The sequence below is a fragment of the Acipenser ruthenus genome, chromosome 7 (genome assembly GCF_902713425.1).
Source record: "Acipenser ruthenus chromosome 7, fAciRut3.2 maternal haplotype, whole genome shotgun sequence".
Lineage (NCBI taxonomy): Eukaryota > Metazoa > Chordata > Actinopteri > Acipenseriformes > Acipenseridae > Acipenser > Acipenser ruthenus.
Genome location: NC_081195.1, coordinates 15,662,738 through 15,677,075, shown reverse-complemented (window position 1 = coordinate 15,677,075; position 14,338 = coordinate 15,662,738). Strand labels below are relative to the sequence as shown.

The 14,338-nt window shown below is 36.6% G+C and overlaps 1 protein-coding gene across 1 annotated transcript in view; it reads left to right on the top strand.

The window, feature by feature from the left end:
• The first annotated feature begins 4,278 nt into the window (after positions 1 to 4,278).
• LOC117415686 (protocadherin-15-like) overlaps positions 4,279 to 14,338 on the top strand; it is a 217,910-nt gene continuing 207,850 nt past the window's right edge. Inside the window, exon 1 of the mRNA XM_059026442.1 lies at positions 4,279 to 4,566. The gene's annotated coding sequence lies outside the window, so the exon portion shown is untranslated. The remainder of the gene's footprint in view (positions 4,567 to 14,338) is intronic.

The window sequence follows — 14,338 nt, the reverse complement described above, 5'->3', positions numbered from 1 at the left end:
AGTACTGATCAATGCGAGGCTCTTGTCCCTTCTCCCTCAAGCATTTCATTCTCCCTTGATGTCGCCTTGCTCCAGCCGCAGACACAAACCTGGAGTTCCATGTCTTTGTTAACTGCAGATCTTGAACTAGTCTTTTGTGAAGTACTCTCCATACTCATATCCGTTTCCATTCCTAAGTCGTTAACCGTGTTGTCCAACGTTGAGTCATCTTCCGCCCCCGCTCTCGCAGACTCTAGGGGTATTTTTCTCTTTAATTTCTTAGAAGCCTTGGGCGGGTGTCTCCAGCATCCTGTAAACACAGAGCTGGATACTGCCGACAAGGGTAGCTAACCCTTACCAGCCCCAATGGGGTCTCTTTCCTCCTGTCAGCTGTCTCTCCAGGCTGTCACAAGGTCTTTCCCTTGTTGCCAGCTGCACTATTCACAGCAGTCACTGGACGTATAAAGTATTGGAGTCTGTTATAAGTGGAGTGCACCTGTAATACTGTCAAGTACCCATTTAAAACTACTATATTTGGTCTACTACAGTATATGGTATACAGTAATAGTGTTTACAATACCATTTTTTTAATGTTTTTTTTTTTAATAGTTTTTTAGGTTAACTCTTGGTTTGCTAATTGTATTCTATTTCATAAACAAATGGAAAAAAAATACACAAATAAAATGAACAAAATGAGAGACCAAATACCAGCCTTAATAGTATATTAGATCACTGAATATCGGTTGCAAAAATGCTAATGTTAGTATCTGACATTTGAAAGATAATTGAGCAATGAATAACCTCCTTATTATTGTGTAGTAGCCTGCAAACAGATTGACTGCCATTGGCACACCTCCACACATTTCTGACTGTTTCATGAATGTGCATTACTGGAAATAATATTGAGGTTAATGATCTTACATCTAACAGTGGCTTCTTAAGGATTAGCTTCTAAGTGAGAAAAAGCAGTACTGGGTAATGCCAGTAGTGTTGGATGCACTGCTGTTACATCATTTTGTCAGGCAACTTGGTACAAAAAGGTATAGTGTGGCACAGGGGCTGTATGCTACTGATACACTGTGGAAATGGAGTAAGGAAAAATGTTGCACTGTACACTGATCCCTTGTGAACTGAAACAATTCTGATGTGCTTCCTCACGTCACGCACAATGTCTTTTCAAAAATATTTGTTTAGTGTGATATACTATTCTATATCGTATTACTTTCAGAGCATCAATATTACACCGAGGAACCCAAGGCACAAACTAAAAACTTTGCCTGCTTCATTAAGAGGGTGATTGTAATTTTGTTCAACCGATGACACTCCGAGATATGTCACAGCTGGATTTTAGAGCATTTTACAGCGCTGGATTGCATCAGCAACAACTTTCTTTGCTTTGCCTTTTATTTTGAGTGTTTTTAAGTTAGGAATGCACCAATATTACAAATAGTGACTTGGTTCAAAACTAAATTAAAGGGTAGTATTATTAACTGCTATTTTCTTAAGTCCATTCCATGGTACTGTTATTTCCTCAAATGCTTATAAACAAGTATTGTAAGTTGGCTGATTGGGTTCTGCACTGATGTCTTGCGTGCCTGTTCTACTAACAGAACCTTGACGTGAACTGAGGAAGTATGTATGCTTGTTTAGAGCTGTAAACCACAAAAGAATTGAACATAAGGAACTTCAGTCTATAATTCACGTAACCTTGAGGTTCTGGAAATTATTTTGGTTTTATTTGGTTTATTTCATAAATAAATGCATATTGTTCTTGTGTTCTATATAGTTAAAAAAAGTCATATCTTTAGGCTTTAGTGAAAGTCATTTGGTGTACTTTAGAAATCATGATTTGTGGAACCCAATTATATTACAGCTGGCTGGAATTGCATCCTCCCCAAAAGAATAAAACACACTTAATTTTATAGTTAATGGGCTGTGATAATTTAGCATGAGTGCTATGTTACAAGGATCAGATACTTTCACAGTATTGATTTTTTGCTTTTATGATGCTCTATCAGCAAAGCAAAATAGAGAATCATTGGGGTCATTGTGAGGCTGCTCGGAGTCTATCTCGACTGCATCTTTCTTTAAGACTTGGCTTTCCTTTCGTAATCAACATCAGATGGGCTTGCTGGCTTTTTTAATCTAAACATGTAGTTTTCACCTTATTGTTGTCTGTAAAAATGACAAAAATAGGAATGTATACATGCTTTATGTAAGGAATAATACATGAGAATGTAAGGTTTTACTGAGGCAACCCATGCCGCAGGTGCCTTTTTTAATCCCAGAGAGGTACTGTAGGCAGTAGAGCGGTACACAATCGAACTAATAAAACAGACGTGAATCCTATACTGTGCTGCAGACTCAGTTTGGACAGTTTGTCTTAAGTTGATGTTTCTTATTAGTTTCAAAAGAGCATAGAGCACTAGAATCCTGATTTGCAGCCAGCATTCAATAAAAGAAATTCAGTTATTTACTCAAATGTATTGAATATCCACATCCTAACACTGAATTCAACAATTTGGCAGTGATTACATGCAGTACATTCTTTTTTTTTTTCTGGTGTGTGGTTGTTTGACATATCTGTAAGTTTGACATAGACATCATTACCCCAGTTTGTTACATTTCTGAATACAGAGGCTCAATAAGGTTTTATCTCAAATTCCTCTCAGTGAACAGAGGAAGAGATAGCAGTCCTTTGTGTACTTCAGTACAATGATCAGCACCTCCCTGCAAGAAACACAAAATGTCTTGTTTTCCTTCTAAATTAGCCTTTTTGAAATCGATTGTGGATTAATCTAGAAGTACCATAAAAAAAATAATAATAATAAAAATCTATTTGGGATTTCTCATTGTTGCCTTTTCTTGTTTTTTTTTTCATAAATGCGTAAACAGTGTTTTTTCATGCAATGTTTCCTTTAACTTTAATATCAAGGACATGTTGGTGCAGGGCATTGCATTTTAAAGACAACTTTACTTTGCGCCCTGGGTTTTGCTTCAGTATTTTCAGAACATAGAAAAAGTGCAACATTGCTGGTTTGTTTGTTTATTTCCCAGCAGTGTCACTGTGCCTTTCTTACTGTTTAATTTGATGTGGGGTAATGCGGATTTACCCAGCTTCACCTTTTATGTTCAGTATAATAAGATGACTTCTTCCACGGCATGTACCGTAATGTGGAACATGCTTCTGTTGTATGTGTATTTGGCGTCTTAGCCAAACAGACCCTGGGAATTATAAATACTTATAGGGATATATAGTTTAATGAATAGCAGAGCTGACGTTCTTTCCATATTAATAAGTACTGGCTGCATTATGGAACATTTCAATAATAATTAAAGGGAAGAACTTCTTGTTAGTTGGATGTTTTGATGAATATGCTGAAAGGATATATAATTGCTATTGCTTCAGAGCACAACGCGGTGTCAAAATAAAAAGCTGAACCTAGAGGGCAGCAGAGCTCCTGATTGGAGAGATTGCCTGGGATGCGCTTGCTACTTAGAAGCAGTTTTTGTACAACACTATCCAGCTCGGATTTACACAGCTTTGCAGCTAATGTGGTAAGACTCGCCTTTTCAATGTTATTTTGTTATCCAAGAAACTGAAAGCTTGTGGCAGGTGGAATGAATTTGGAATGCGCGTAAAGAGGTGTTTCAAGACTAGATTGCAGTTAAATAAAGTATGCTATTGCATTAGCCACTGATTAAAACACTGATAAATTATTTCTTAACAAGTCATTTCAGTAAATATATCCAAACGTGATAAAAAATACTATGTCTCGTATAATAAATACAGTATACATTTAGAAAGGGTTTGTGAGTTTTTGCAAGGTTATTGACAGTCGAATGCATGAAGCAGTTGACATGAAAACTTATTAAGGCTCTTGGCTATGATGCATTTTTTACTTTATTGACCACATTTCTGTATTGAATACCACTTTTATTTAGTGCTTTATTTGTCGCACCTAATTCATGTTTTACATTCATGTTCAGAGAGACACGATGCGCACCTCCACATGTTATTAAATGGGTTGATCCAATTACTGTATGGTTCCTCTTGTAATGCAATCTGTTGCCAATGTGTGTAAACTTATATAGCCGGTGTTTCTCTAACCGCTGTTGCTTGGTCTTGAAGCTGAAAGAAAACAGAGGCTACTGTATCCTGTAGCATTTGGCTAGTATCAAATTACTGCAAAAGGCCGTGTAACATGTACTCTGCGTCGTCAAAAGGAGAACAACGGATTCCCAGAATAATGACATGTCCCCCTGTAACTCACCTGTTGTGATCGACTGCCTCAGTGTGTGTGTGTGTGTGTGCGCGCGCGCGGCGTTTTACTATTGGATCCAGTCCAGCATGGCAAAGAGCTAATTGATGCATTTATGACCGGTTCCTTCCGCTTGGGTTTTAGAAACACAATCCAGCTGACTTGCATTCCGCAGGGACCTCTGAAACAACTCATTTATTAGAAGAAATCATCTGCGTAAATAGCACATTTTACACCTTGCAAAACCCTTCGTTTTACGGAGCCGCTGCTAGTTCTTGCCTTACCGTCGTTTTTCTACACCGGTAATGCAAGGTAGCCTTGAACGGTAAGCATCTGCGCTGCTGAAGTGTTTGGCACTGCTCTCTTTTACTCAGCACTGTATTGTAGTTATTCATCTGGTCTTAAATCACTGGCTAGAATAATTGTAGTTCCGCGATGTGTCATCTTTGCGCTGATGTAATAAACTTTCTGTATACCCAGTGGTCTGTGAAATGACAATGTGAAGTTTTATTATTATTATTATTCTTGTGAAGCTGTGATTATTTTTTAATGACATCGCGCTTTTCAGGTTGCACAGCTGAGAACATTGGCCTGCTTAAAAATCACTTGAAGTTGAATGTTTTAATTCAGTGTGTTGGTTTTCTATATGCACTGTACTGTAGGTAACTATATAATAAACAATTGGTTAGCCTGCAGATTTTCTTTGTGCCTTTAGTGTGCAAGTGTTGTCTGTTTGTGGCAGCTGTTTTTGCTTTAAGCATTTGTGAGGGTTCCTACCAATGAACCCAGTGAAAGAAATGTTTTATTGTGCATATCTGAATTTGTTTCCTATAGTGGCACAGGCAGTAATGGTGAGTCTGGCTAATGAATACATTCTCTGTATTACCCAGTAATAGTTGGTGGGTGCTTTTGTATAGAATATTTAATTGCTGGAGCAGGACTACATCTGAATGTGTGATGAATCTGTTCTTATATTCTGTACCATGTTGCTATTTACATTAAAATGTCAGGTAAGTAGAACTCAAGGACACAAACATATTACATCACTCTACTTTTGTTCAACCTTTAAAAGAATAGAGCAGGGCATTGTTACTTTTTCATTCAAGTGATTATGTCTGTGTTGAGTAAGTGTGTCCTGGAAAAGAACACTAGCAGTATTCTAAACATATATTGTATCAATATTCCTGAAGATTTTTTATTTATGCATATTAAGCAGATACAGCATGTGGGTTGGTGGTTCTATATTTGTATAGTTTTAATTAAAGCGCACCAGAACATGATTTTAATATTTTGTTTCAGATAAGAACAATATATAATAATCTTGTATGTGCTATACTGTAATGTATTTTCAAAATAACATGAATTCTGCTTTTGGTATTCAGTCAATCAATCAAAATCAGATTTATTGCTACCTATTCAGGCTGAACAAGGTAAAAATAAATATCATAGACAGCTATGCTAAAAACTCATAAGCTCTATTTAATATGAAGTTACTTTGAAACTATTCGCTGTGCAAATGTTTTGACAAATTAATTGTTTGTGTACAACATGAAGATTTGGGAGTAGCAGACTGTGAAATGGTTCAGATCACACACAGATACATGTATCTTGATTATTGTTTGTTTTTGTTTTTATAGCTGAGGGTAAATCATTGAAGATTATTCATGTTTGATTTAGTAAACATTCAGCCATCATATCATTATATTTCTGGATAATGTGATACTGACTGAACATGCATTCTGTTTTTCATACTTAGATCTGAAATATATCAAATGTGTTACTGGTGAGCAATGTATGACTGCTGCCTGTTCAGAATATCTTATTCTGCTGTAATCTTCAAAGTGAATGACTTCATATGATTGACTGGTGGTAGGCTATTACATTACAAGATGTTTAGTTGCTTAGAGCTCTTTCTCATATTTGTTTCCATTTATCACCTTAAGCTTTGGTTATTGGATTTAATTCATTTCATCAGAGAATGTTTATGAGCTACTTTTAATTGAAATGCATAAAGACTGTGATAGGGCAAATCATAGGAGTCATGTGGATGAAGCTTGTGAGTTTGACTTTCATATTTCACACTTTGTAGCCCCCCTTATCTTTATGGTGTTTGCAATAGTTATCAGTGGTTCCTACTGTAATTGCTGAAATAGTGTGTTTTTTAATATTTTTGTATAAGTCTTCAGTCTGCTCCTCATACATACAGTAGGCTAGATAAGTGTCTTTACTGAAGTAACAGCCAGTGCCATCTAGTGATCTGCACCTCAGGGTCCCTTTGTCTTGAATGCAATACACTGGGGGGTACACTAGTTGTTGCTGGCACTCCCTAATTAAATACACCTTGTCTGAGCTAGCCAACATTACAAATGTCTATGGCAGACAACTGGAACTGAAGAGTAGTTCCTGAACTCAAAATAGTCAAAGCAAAAAAAAAAAGACAACAATGTTTGAATGATTGCAATCGGAGCAATGTACAATGACTGTAAATAGCATATAAGTTAAGAAAATGCAATCTGAAGCTACTTTACTAAGTACTATACATATTGTATGCCAAGCTGAAGAAAAACACATTTTGACGTATTAAAACCAACCAGTTAGATTTATTGTTTCCTATATAAATAAAACTAGTAGAAAGAACAGAGGAAATACTGTATGTGTAATCTGAAGTAGTCTACTCAAGTACAAACTAAACATGAAACAAATCACCATAAACCAATAAACGTATTTAATAAACACACTTGCAATGTGTGCACACAGCAGCGTGTTTCCAATTATGTGCTGTGAGTATAGAAATAGCCTGGAAAAGGAAAACGAGTGCGGGAGCAAGGTGAAGTATAGCGCTGTGAGAAGAAAGAGATTAGAAACGTGAAATGTTCTAAAATGTATATTTAAGGAAAGGGTTTTTGTTGCGCACTGTCTGACTAAGGGGAGTTTGAGACTGGTTGCTGCTCTGATCGCCGTGTTGAGACTGAAACGACAAGCTGAAATTGATTTACATTCATGTTGCTGCCGCTTTGGCTGGAGCCAGACAGCAAAGACTGCGAATTCAGGAAAGTAGAGTTCTCTTGTCTAGCCTTGCTCTTTCCTCCCTCCCGCTGGTGACTCTGCAAACTTATCTTCTTTATAATTGTTATGCATACTCTGTGAACTTATCTTCATATAATTGCATATGTGCACCTTGTTATTTACACAATAGATATTTATTATCTTTCACTTATTTAAATTGCTTTTTCCTTTTTTAGACTGAATGCTACCATATCTATTATACTACTTGTAATTGAACAATATGGCTATTTTTAACAATAATCTATTCTCTTTTTCTACTTGTAATTAATTATATTAGGTTTTACTACATAATAAAGATATCCAAACGATTGCTTATTTAAGTCTCCCTTCCCCCTTAGTGATAATTAAGTGGTAGGTTAGGGCAGGTCTCTAAACACTTAACTTCTTATTATGTGTTCATTTTCTATTGAGTGGTATTTGACAATAGTAGTTTAGGTTTACTTTTTAGGTTCTTGGTTTATTTTCTTATTGTTTGTTTTATCATATTTTGAATGGTTAGTTTGACATTTTATTGCTTTGGATTGAAGTGGTTTATATTTGTTTTGTTGTTGAGGGTCAGAGACTAGCTCCGACCTATACTGTTTACCGAAATTGCACTCTTGTCGTGGAGCATTGTTTTAACTATTGTGTATTAAATACATTGCTTGTTCTCACCTTATCCTGCATTGATTATCTGTATAATAATAATAATAATAATTTCAGGTTCTTTTCTGTTGTTGTTTCAATCTGCAGTACCGGACTTTACTGGTTATAAAGAGGTGGTGGCAGTAAAAACATACTACCTGACAGAAAACGCACCTACTAAGGGAGGCGCTACAATATGTTCTGCATTAAATGTTGTTGGCAGACTGTTCACGTTTGCTGGCTGAACAGGGAGCCTACTGTGTGAGGGACACAGCAGGCTGAGTTAGTTTCCACATTGTCTTCGAGTGGAATTGTCTATGTGCTCAAAATTCAGGGGTGTAGTTGAGCTGGAACGCGCCGGAACATAGTTCTGGTACTTTTTTCTATAGGCAGAACCTTGACTTAAGAATTAACTTAAGAATCTTTGCTGATTTGTTTTGGAAAATGGCACCCAACTGGTCTAATTTAGATGCCTATGCACCAATGAAGCAATATATTTTTCGTGGGGAAATCAAATTGTTTTGTTCCTAGTGCCTTCAATGGAAAGACTAATCAGTGTCCAATTCCCTACATACCAGTTTTGATGGTACACTCAGAATCGGAGTCTCTTATAACTGGCGTGTATTTTAAATGTTTGCAGAGTCGAGACACACATCTGTCACACGCTTATCTGGTTTCAGTCAGTCATCCTTGTGAAGAGAACATTAGGGACATCTATTACAAATTTCAGTACTACTTTAAGAAGACTAAGATTTATTTTGTAAAAATGCTGACGAAGAAGACAGCAAAAGTGCATCCTGTGACTGTAGCCATGAACACGGGTTTAAAGCTGCTTTATATATCGGTCAGTGCAGAGACCGGGGGTTTGGAATGAACAACTGGTGTTGCTTTTAAGATGTAATATATACGGTATATATATATTACAAAAACATAAATAAGTGCTACACATTTATTAAAAAAACTGCTAAGTAATGTATTAAGCTATTCATTTATGTATCTGTGTGGCAAAGTGGTTAGCAGTGTGCAGGAGTGATGTTGTGAGCAATAACAGACAGACAACAATAATCCAGGTGCAAGGGTATTTTATTTATAATCCAAAGTATGATGTTAAACGGTAAATAATAATGAATGGTAGTACACAAGGCTGTGTACTACTCTTTTTAACCCAGGGTTCAGTCCCAAAACAATAAACACAGTCTTTAATACACCCACAATATACAAACACGGTCACCAGTCCAAAGTGAGTGCTGTAGTGCTCGTGGTGCAAATACAATTTATCGTGAAACAAAGTGCAGTGTTGTCCGAGTTTTGTGCTGGCCTGTAGCGACGGCTCCAGATCGTGTTAGCCGTCTAAATAACAAACAAGTATAATCAGACACGACAAAAACAAACAAAACACTCACAATTCAAAATAAGGTACTCCTTCCGGTTAGCGTTAACCAGAACAAAGGAACAGATCACTTTGCTACGTCCCCTTTTTATACCGTCAATCATGACCCCTTGGTTAACAATTGCAACGACTCCTCCAATCCGCGGCGGTCATATCGTTTCCCTTCTGGGTCGATGATTTAGTGTACCATAGCTCCACCCCCTTTCTAGATGTCCGACTTCTGCCTAATCCTGGGAATGAATTGACTGGCCATCCAGTCCAGGGCACTCTGTTCCCTTTACACAGCACTCTCACAGGTCGGGAGGGAAATTCATCACCAAGAATCATTCTGTCTCTGTCACAAACTGATTTGCTTGTTTTTTATTCACAACTTACAGTACCAAAACCGCAGTTGGTGACAAATAAATAATAACTGAGCATTTGTGTTATTGAATGCAGAGCTCCAGAAAAAAAGATGGGGGGAGTCCTGTGCTGGTGATGACCTTATAATTAGGGGCAGCAGTGTGGAGTAGTGGTTAAGGCTCTGGACTCTTGACCAGAGGGTTGTGGGTTCAATCCCCAGTGGGGGACACTGCTGTTGTACCCTTGAGCAAGGTACTTTACCTAGATTGCTCCAGTAAAAACCCAACTGTATAATTGGGTAATTGTATGTAAAATAATGTGATATCTGTATAATGTGAAATAATGTATAATGTGATATCTTGTAACAATTGTAAGTCGCCCTGGATAAGGGCGTCTGCTAAGAAATAAATAATAATAATAATCGAAAAGAATAGAAAACAGATTAGTTTACTTTTAAAGATGATCAAATTCACTTTGGGTAAAGGTTATGTTTTGTTTTAAAACCTTTGTGATTCGAAAGATTATCCTGTTAATCTGTTAATCTGTTTTAATGCTAAATTATAATTTTTCTGGTTTGCATGTTTTTTTTGTCCGGTACCAAAATGGCTGTCTGAACTCACTATGTAGTACTTTGTTGTATTGATGCTTACTGGTAAGGCAGACAGCATCTGGGGTGACAAAGGGCCTCCCTATTACAGTGCACTGATAATGCCTGCAACTGCTCTGCAAGCAGTAATATACAGCCAGCTGTGGGGTTGGTGGTGAAAGACTGTCAATGCTTTCCTGCCCTCTCCTTGTAATGAAAGCACTCAGATTCTCACGAAGCAGAACGACCTTCCTGATATGTATGATTGAGATCTGTAAACCTTACAGCAGGTGATAGTATGGGAATCGGAAGCTGTTAATGCACAGGGTCAACATGCTAGGGTATTAATGTGCTGTCCAACTGTGCTGGCCTAAAAAGTTAACTGCAAGGCTTCAGTCTTAAGAAGTGTGATTTATGAGAATCTGCTTTCAAACATAAGCCAAAAAAAAGGAATAATTCAATTCAAACTGTAAATGTAGAATGTTTTGATTCTGGATTACTGATTAAAACAACTGGCAGTTTTGGAAAAACAGAAGTCCTCCATAAATACCCAATTACCAGCAGGCTGTGATGACTTCATGGATCACTTTATTAATACAATTATTAATATAAGAAATCGGAAATTAATATAAGGTATCGGATAGCACACTCAACCTAGATGAGGTGACTTTGATTTAAGTGAGGTGACTTTGATGTTTCTTAAGAAAATGCACAAAGTCAATTAATAATGGGTTTATTATAATACTTGCAGGGAATCATGTCCCAAGCACAGAACAGACAGATTCCAACTTCTTACCACTTTACAATATGTTAAATACCCCTTAACACAGGGTGGTTCCCCTCCCCTCTTTCTGGCATGTAACCAACGGTAAAGCGACCTGTAACAAGATTTATCAGTTTGATTGATAACTTGATTGAGTTAATATTGAAATATACATCATAGTAATCAATATTTTAAATGTTAATAGCTAATTAGTCACAAAAACGTATTCATCATAGGCATCAATTATGTTTTAAAATATGAAGTACAAAAGTTAGTATGAAAACGTTTCTACAAAAGAAAAAAAAACATTCCAGCACCTCAAAATTGAGCCCACGGTACAAATGCATTCAAACTCCTGTAGCTGCCTTTTTTTATCTTTATACTTTGCAAAACGTATTCTTTGGTAGCAGATTTGACATATTGTAATTTTATTAATACTGAACACACTTTTTACATCTGCCAGCAGAGCGATCACATGACCGTAACACTGCCCTATTGACGAGCTCTCGCTCTACATCCCGCCTACAGTAGGCAATCTATTAGTTCTGATTTGTGAATTTCTGCTTTTGATTGACAGTCCGCCAATACTGCCTTGCTAACTTTATTTTTCTACAGTTACAGCTGCAGCCGGCGCCTGCTTTTCGCTATTAATAGAAAAAAATACACCATTGCTCCCGCGGCCCGCCCGGGACTGTGTCGCGACCCACCTTAGGGCCACAGTTTGGGAACCCTTGACCTAGACAACCACTGCGATCCCAGGATGCAGTATTGCTTACTGTCCCTAAGGTATCAAAAAAGAACACCAGTGGTAGAGCATTTGGCTTTAGGGCCCCCGAATTATGGAATCTGCTGCCTTTTTTCATAAGGGAGGCACCAACTGTTGCAGTTTTTAAAACACGACTGAAGACACACTTCTATAATTTATCGTTCGCATCTTAATATTAAGTAATGTTTTTACCTTGTATTGCATTTTAATTGATTTTTGTATTAAATGTCTTAATGTTTGGTATTGCTTGTATAGTATAAATAATTACTGTTATCTTGTACCTGTGAAGCACCTTGCTACAATTTACTGTGAAGGGTGCTATATCAAATAAAGATTTAGATATTTAGATATTTATTTCTTAGCAGACGCCCTTATACAGGGCGACTTACAATTGTTACAAGATATCACATTATTTTACATACAATTACCCATTTATACAGTTGGGTTTTTACTGGAGCAATCTAGGTAAAGTACCTTGCTCAAGGGTAAAGCTGCAGTGTCCCCCACCTGGGATTGAACCCACGACCCTCCGGTCAAGAGTCCAGAGCCCTAACCACTACTCCACACTACTGCCCGTTGATTGATATATTTTTAAATACAAATGCTGGTATTACATATAAGAAAAGTTTGAAAATGAGAAGAGACTGTTTGGCCCATCAAGACTTGTCCTTTGTTAGCACACCATTTGCCCCTACTAGGGGGATGTAATTTAATAGGACAGAAATCTATTTTTTTTTTTTAATGTCTTCAGTGTTTTAGAACCTACTATGTCACATGGTAGACTGTTCCATGCATTTATAACTCTTTGTAAAAAAGTGCTTCCTACCTTCCGTTCTAAACTTCCTTTACTTGGCTTCCATTTATCCCCTCTTGCTCTACTTTCTGTGCTATTCTCCTAATTGAAAATAATCAAAGACAGCATATATATATATATATATATATATATATATATATATATATATATATAATGTGTTACTAAGTAGAACTAAATGAAATCACAATGCGAATACATGAGGTTTAAAAAATGATTCTGTAATCCAAAGCTAATTTCCCATACCTCTGAGATTTAAACATTTCTGGAGAAGCTATATCAATCCAAAATCATTGTTACAAGTTTTACTGGCAGAGCACAGCTAATATAAGTGATATACGTGATGAATGTTAAACTCCATTCATATTATACTTTAACTTTCCCTAACAAACCCAAATGCTCTGATTGGCTGAAAGGGATTCTAACCAATGCAACCACACAGAACAGGCTGTCATTAACCTCATCACTAGGGGTTTCACGGTATGCCGGTATACTGCAATATTAACTCACCACGGTATTAATACCGTAGCAAAAAATATTATCACGATAACCGTGGGATCACGGTATTGGAAATAAGTCTGGAAGGCAGACTTTCTTTATTTATTTCATTTATATAGCGCCTTTCATACTGAAGTATCACAAGGCACTGTACCTAAATACGTAAAAATACAACAAAATACAAAATATACAAATAATAATAAAAAATAATCATTAAAAGCTATCAATTGTGTTGCATTAAAACCACCAGATAAAAATGCCATTTTATAAAAATGTGTTTTAAGTTTAGACTTAAATACCCACAGACCCAGCTTCCCTAACACATGGAGGTAGTGCATTCCATAGTTTAGGGGCTTTAAAAGAAAAAGCCCTACCACCCGTATTGATTTTATTGACTTTAACACAGAATTCACCTGTATTGCACTGCTAGATGGCTTGACTAGTAATAAGGGAAAGAAACAATCGTTTTAACATAAATTACACACATTTTTTTAATTAGATTTGCTTCGTGGCTTTGGCTGGCATCAGTATACTGATTTAAAGTAGTCTGCAGCATCTCCACTCCACCAGCATGTGTTATGCTCTGTTGAATTTTAATACAATTTTTATAACTCACACAGTGTTCTAACTTAACTTGTAGTATGGATTTACACTGCCGTAAAACCACTGCTTCATTCTACAGGTTTGGATAAAATGTGTCATTAAGCAAGTATAATATCCATAGAATAGTTTAAACTGGGTCTAAAAATAAATAAAAAAAGCCCTTAAAAAAATAAAAATAAAAACAACTTGAAAATGTGAAATTTGAACCAAATACACATTTTTGGACTAAACAGCTAATATTTTACTTTTCCTCACCAATAGTTTACTAACCCAGCAATGCATATTTGTTGGCCATGGTTTAAACATTGTGGAAGCATGTGTGCCTGCGTACTGTAGATATGACACGTGATGCACATGTAAAAGCATACCTGAAAAAGCAACGTCAAAGAAGTGTTGCAATATAAATAAAATCAACATAGCAAAAAAAGAACTAAAAAATGGCAGACTGTAGCTTTCGCAATCAGGCAAGCAACGCAAACTAATCCGATTTAGATGTAATTACAAGATTACAAAATTTATTTCCGAGTTATTTACACCTGCAAAAAAAAACTCTAAATCATCAGTGTGGACGGTTCAGAAAGAATGCAGACGATTTGGTAATCGAGGATTGCTTTCCAGTGTGCCGGACCTGCGAGGAAAAAATTACTG